Raw genomic sequence first — 5851 nt, 5'->3', positions numbered from 1 at the left:
CAGAGTTTTCACAACCCCAATATTCAGTTCTATGACACCGTACAGACTATAGTTCACCACAGGAGGAGGAGCGTACTAGCTGTAGTTAAAAGCAGCATCTTGATGTCTCCCAGTTAAAACAAGGGATTCCCTGCATATACCATGTGAAAGAGCCAGCAAGAAACTCCAGATGTGAAGCCCTCATGCTGAACACGGGTCCAATCCAGGACACCAGCATTACATTTATAACCAAGTGTGAACCATACAAGCCTGATTGCTAACACAGGGAAGGACAGGGTGGGAAAAAAAAAAAGCCCAAACCTGGCAATCTTGGGCTTGATTTCTTGGAAACTGATTAAGGCATGAGAGGCCTCACTGCCAAACACCATCAAAGAGATAAAAGAAAAAGATTCGTTTCCTGTGTGTAGTCTGCTTTTAGCTTGAATGTCACTTCCAGGAAGCCTTCCCTGCCCGAGAATCTGATTAATGGCCTCCGACTATCACTGCCCAGCTCCTGTGGTTTAATTACTTATCTAAGTCTCTCACTAGTCTGTGAGACTCCATGGGGAGGCACCAGCTGCCTCTGTAATCATAGGCCTTTTGGGGGGGTGGGGGGGCTCGTGGAAGAGTGAACATTTGTATAAAGAACAGCCATGGCTCAACAGCTGTGTTGGGGACAGTTAGAGCAGCAGTTCTCAACCTGTGGGTTGTGGTCTCTCTGGGGTTGAATCACCCTTTCACAGGAGTCACCCATCAGAAAACACAGCTATTTACGTCATGATTCTTAACAGTAGCAAAATTATAGTTATGAAGTTGTGACTGAAATAATTTTCTAGTCGGGAGTCACCACAACACAAGGAACTGTGTTAAAGGGTCACAGTGTTAGGAAGGTTGAGAACCTCTGGGCTACAGAATGGTGGTGACATTACAGGCCGAACTTCTCAGCTCTGGTTTTGCTGCCAGTGTAAAGGTAAAAAGAGAAACCATGGAACTAAAAACACTGTGAAAAGGCTAATGGAGAGAGGGGCAACCATCACGGAAGAGATTTAAAAACAACAACAAAAACAAAACAGACTCAGGATTTGAACTGACTGACTTTGATTGCTAATTAAACTGATCATGGTACTAGATATTTTGTTTTGTTTTGAGAAAGCTTGCCCTGTTCCTGAGACTGGCCTGAACTGGCCTGAACTTGTAATCCTCCTGCCCCAGTGTCCTGAGTGCTCAGATTATAGATATGGGCCACCATGCCCAGCAACTAAAGCAATCTTTTATACCCAACCCCCAGTTAATCATTTTCCAAGAAATGAAACACAGAATGGGCAGTTGTTTTCTACCGTGTCTCCCTTCATGCACCAATAATCAAACTTACATCATTCATGAGTGGCTATTAAAGTGTGGTTATTATTATAACCTTGGTCATAGTTGGCAAATTCAAGGTTGTGAATGTCATAAGATTGAGAGGAATCACGGACTCTAACTCACAACGAGCAGGCATATTTCAAACCATCACAGTTTCTCAGTTCAACCAACGGAATACCACAGCTTCCCCTCAACAATGTGAATAGAGACAAGTTTAATCATGGCAGGGTCTCCCCAGTTTCTTAGAAAAGCTGTCCTTCTGCCAGACGAAGGGCAATGAAGAATGAAAAAGGCAACCCTCTACCTCTTTGGGTTTTTAACGGCTCAGACTTTAAAGGCTCGTGCTGTGGAGCCTGACCACCTGAGTTCAATCCCTAGTTCTCTACAGCATGAACTCCCTCAAGTCGCCCTCTGCCCTCTGTGTGAGTGCCGTGGCACGCCTGTGACCCCACACTGAATAAATGCACAGGAAATATTATAAAAAGGCCTTCAACTCATGGATGTTTATTGCTTCTTTTCACTTCTGATGTTTCCCTGTTTACAGAGTCTAGAGAGACTGCCTGAATATGTACTCTTCCTGAAGGTTCCACTCCAGTTCGTATCCACATCATATCTTTTCCTTTTTCTCTTCTCATCCAGTCGTATCCACATCATATCTTTTCCTTTTTCTCTTCTCATCCAGTCGTATCCACATCATATCTTTTCCTTTTTCTCTTCTCATCCAGTCGTATCCACATCATATCTTTTCCTTTTTCTCTTCTCATCTGACCTTGGTCTTTGCTTAGAAAATGTCTGTGAACACTCTCATTCCCTTCCTTTACCAGGAAAAAAAAAAAAGAGAAAGTGCAAATAGGTCTTTTTAATATTCATCCAGTCATCCGATAGCTCATGGATTGCCAAAGGTGAAAATGGAAATGGAGAAGCAGAAGTCTCTGAATTAAGGAGAGTGGGGTTTAATCGCGGTTAGTTGCCTAAATAACTATTTGTACCCATGAAATTCTCTAGTTTCTCTCTGTATAACATTGGGATATCAGAAAAATGACTGGTTGTGTTGCTCAGTCTTTTAGCTGACCGTAGCATAGCTCAAGGGCTGTTTCTTTCCTGTCGAGTATTTTCTTCCTCTGCTTGAAGCTGTGAACTGATCTGACATTCAGAACAGTAAAAAGGTAGCAAGGCCTGGTGCGTCTCTGCTGACAGGAGAATTAGCAATTCAACCCAACCGTGTTTCAGATGCTGTGTGTGGTAGGGGTTCCATCTACAGTGCTTGTATCCACCTTGAGGCCTATTGCTGGGTTGCTAACTGTCAGTGTTTTAGGCAGGGAATTTAGCTCCATTTTCGCCCAAAGTAGAAAGCAAAGCTGTCATTGGGTTTATCATGTTTCTCTCATACCCCAGCTGGTGCAGAGCTGGGCGGAGAAGACTGTGAGCCTCTTTTTGGATTTTGAAAACAGCTTAGGAACAACAGAGAGAAATCTCACCACAGGAGAGCTGAGAAACCTATAAATATAATAGCTAATTATTAAACACTTTCTTTGAGACAAAAAAATAAAGGTTCCCCCCCCCCGAAAACAAAAATCCCTCATTCTGATGTTGTATACTAGAGTTTTCTATTTTTGAATTACTGTCTTTTGAGTCGGATCTTTATTACCTTGGGGTTTGCCAGGAACAAGGCTGTTTCCTAGTTTTTTGATTTCTTGTGTTTGCAGGATTGTGGGGAGGATTGTGGTAACAAGGACAGACACATCTATTATCTTATTAGCTGTGTAACCACAGTAAACTCTTTAACCTTTGAACTCATCTGTGAGAAATGGGGATTAACATATATGATAAGCAATTAAAGATTTGCCAGGATTATGGTAAGAAGCAATTAAAGATCTTAATACCTGCCAGGTTTGATAGCTAAAAGATAACGTGAATAGGGGCAGGCCACTCACGTTTTCTATAGATGTCCATCCATTTCGATCTGAAACCAGTTTCAGATCGAAACTTTAAGAAATGATCATCTGACACGTGCTCAAGAGAGAAGGGAAGACTAACACAGCATAGTAGAAAAATCGGGGACATTACCACTGAGTGGTGTGCATTTAAACCCTAGTCATATTTGTTGCTTCTAGTTGCTCCAATTGGTCCTCCCTGGATCTCTGCCTCCTCCTGGAAGCTGGAGGATAACGATGCTCCTCACTGATGCTGGCAGTGTAATGCTTGGAACAGCGGGCCTTGGAAGCTATGGTTGGATTACAGCCAGGACCTGTCACCGCGCCTGGACCGCCAGAAGATGGGACCCAGAGCTAGGAGGAAAGGCCATGGTGACCAGGTTGTACTCCGTGGGCTCACTGGGGCCTTTGTTGCCTCCGGAGGTTGCATGCGCTCAGGCCAGAGGGTATAAGCCAGATGTGGCGGCCGCGCTCCAGCCCTGGCCGCAACACCGATGCAGGGGAAAAGGGCTGGGGAGAAATATATAGGCTGCTCCATTGCGCCGCTGAGTGACATGCTGGTCGGCCACTGGCAGCGGCGGCGGGGCGCTTAGGGAAGTGGCGGCCAATGGCTGGCGGGAACTGGGGCGGGGGCTAGGCAGGGGCTGTCCCTGGCGAGGGCGGGGCTCGCGGCCGGCGGCGGCGGAGGCGGCTCCAGCAGCGTCGCCGGCGGCCGCGGCAGAAGCGCCCTGGCCCGCGGCAGGTGAGGAACGCGGGGCGTCGGGCAGGGGGCGGCCAGGAGGAATGCGGCGGGGTCCGCGGAACACCGACCTGCTGGTGGCGGAGCCGGGGCATCCCGAGGCCGGGGTCCGATCGCGCGCGCACGGGGCCTCGGAACCTGGAGCGGGGCGCGGGCCGGGCGCCCTCCGCGCCTCGCCGCCGCCGCAGCCCCTCGGTGCTGCGCTCCTTCTCGGTGGCTGGCCTGGAGCCTCGGGCGGTCCCGGAGCACTGGGAAAGTGCAGTGCGGTGTGCGCGTGCAGCGAGGCCAAGAGTTGCGGGCAGGATCCCGCGGCTGGAGGGTTAGAGGGCTGGGGGGCTGGAGGTGGCGCTGCCGCGGGGCAGGTAGGGCGGGGACCGCTTGCCTGCGGGGAACTAAGATATTCTGGGAGGTACCGGGGAGCGAGCCCCGGACTCCTCCCAGGCCTGGGTTTCCTCCATCCCATGGAAGCGGCGAGTGGGACCCTCTCCCCGACCTCAGGTGGGGTCTCAGACCTCTCCAGGTGTGACAGGTGATGTCTGGAAGGCTTGGCGTTAAGTGGTGGCAGTGGTATGCTTCCCGCGCCCGCCTTTATTTCTCTAAGCGTTGTGATCTCAGGAGCGGGTTCACGGCTTATATTTGGAATTCGGAAATAGCAGTAGATAGTATGTTATCTTCTTCGAGCTTGCCATCTATTTGGCTGTTGTGCTTTTTGCTGCCGACAAATTATTCGGTAAAAGATAAAAGAATGGCACGGTTGTTCACTTGAATGTAAAAATCTAAATTTAGAATCATGTAACACGCGCTCTGTGGTTCAGGCTCCTTTCTCTTCCAAATGCTTAAAGAATAGTTTTACTAACAGGTTATGGTGACATAGGTTCCGTTAACCCCTAAGTGTAAATCGTAACATATACTAGACAATGAAATTATGTAAGCTGTATAAAAGAAATATTTATATTCTCTAAGTGGAAAGGGCGTGCGTTTTTCATAATTGCGGTTTATAAAGTTGTGCAGGCTTACGTCATGGTGTTCATTGATCTGGGTTGTCATGAATCGTGCCTCTTGTTCTTTCAGGCACCTCTGTTTTGTCTGTGGGATGCTGATGAAGGACTCTACCAAATGTTAACCAAAGTGTTCTTAGCCGTGGAACATATGGGATATTTCAGAGAACACTTTAAAAACTTAATAAAACCCCAGTCATGTAAGAATTAAGATGCAAGGTTGTTAAATCTATTAGCAAAACAGATTCCTTATTCTGTGGTCTAGAGTTGAAGCCTCTTTTGGAGGATGGAGGAATGGCTAGTAATGTAGTCATTTTTTTGTTTGTTTGTTTGTTTTTTGTTTAAAGACTCGGTTGTATCAATTAAAATAGCCAGGACAGTCTTAAGGTAAGGGCGGTATGTAATCGTTCACATATGTGGCCTCGGATACAAATGTAGGTCACCTGTGTCTAACGAGCCAGCCTCAGGCTGCCTGGGGTGGTTTAAGGGTACCTGGTGTGTTCTGTTTCTTCCTCTCTGGAGATTTCACCCACGTGTGCTTCACGATGAAGCTTAGTTTGGAAAATCCTGGTGTAAAATGAATAGCTGCATTCCAGTGGAGTGTAACACTTTTTTCTTTTGAGATTTGAGTCAGAACTTAGTAAAATTCCCTAAGCATATCTTCCCTAAAACAGGGTTTGCTAACTTTTTAGGCCCAGTGTTTAATATACCACATGCTTTTGGGGTATTATGGATGGTTAATCTATAGCATTTATACATTTATATAGGCTTCATTTGTATTTAATAAAACAACCTTTCTTCTTTCTTTCTTTCTTTCTCTTTCTTTCTTTCTTCTTCTT

General features: G+C 46.6%; 1 protein-coding gene across 2 annotated transcripts in view; it reads left to right on the top strand.

The window, feature by feature from the left end:
• The first annotated feature begins 3943 nt into the window (after positions 1 to 3943).
• The window catches only part of Mgat4a (alpha-1,3-mannosyl-glycoprotein 4-beta-N-acetylglucosaminyltransferase A), an 83962-nt gene continuing 82054 nt past the window's right edge, over positions 3944 to 5851 (top strand). For both annotated transcript variants that reach the window (XM_021197670.2, XM_021197669.2), the window contains exon 1: positions 3944 to 4017. The gene's annotated coding sequence lies outside the window, so the exon portion shown is untranslated. The remainder of the gene's footprint in view (positions 4018 to 5851) is intronic.

Source organism: Mus pahari, chromosome 5 (genome assembly GCF_900095145.1).
Source record: "Mus pahari chromosome 5, PAHARI_EIJ_v1.1, whole genome shotgun sequence".
In the NCBI taxonomy this organism is placed as follows: Eukaryota; Metazoa; Chordata; class Mammalia; order Rodentia; family Muridae; genus Mus; species Mus pahari.
Note: the sequence above shows the minus strand (reverse complement) of the source record. Positions and strands in the feature narration are given on the sequence as shown.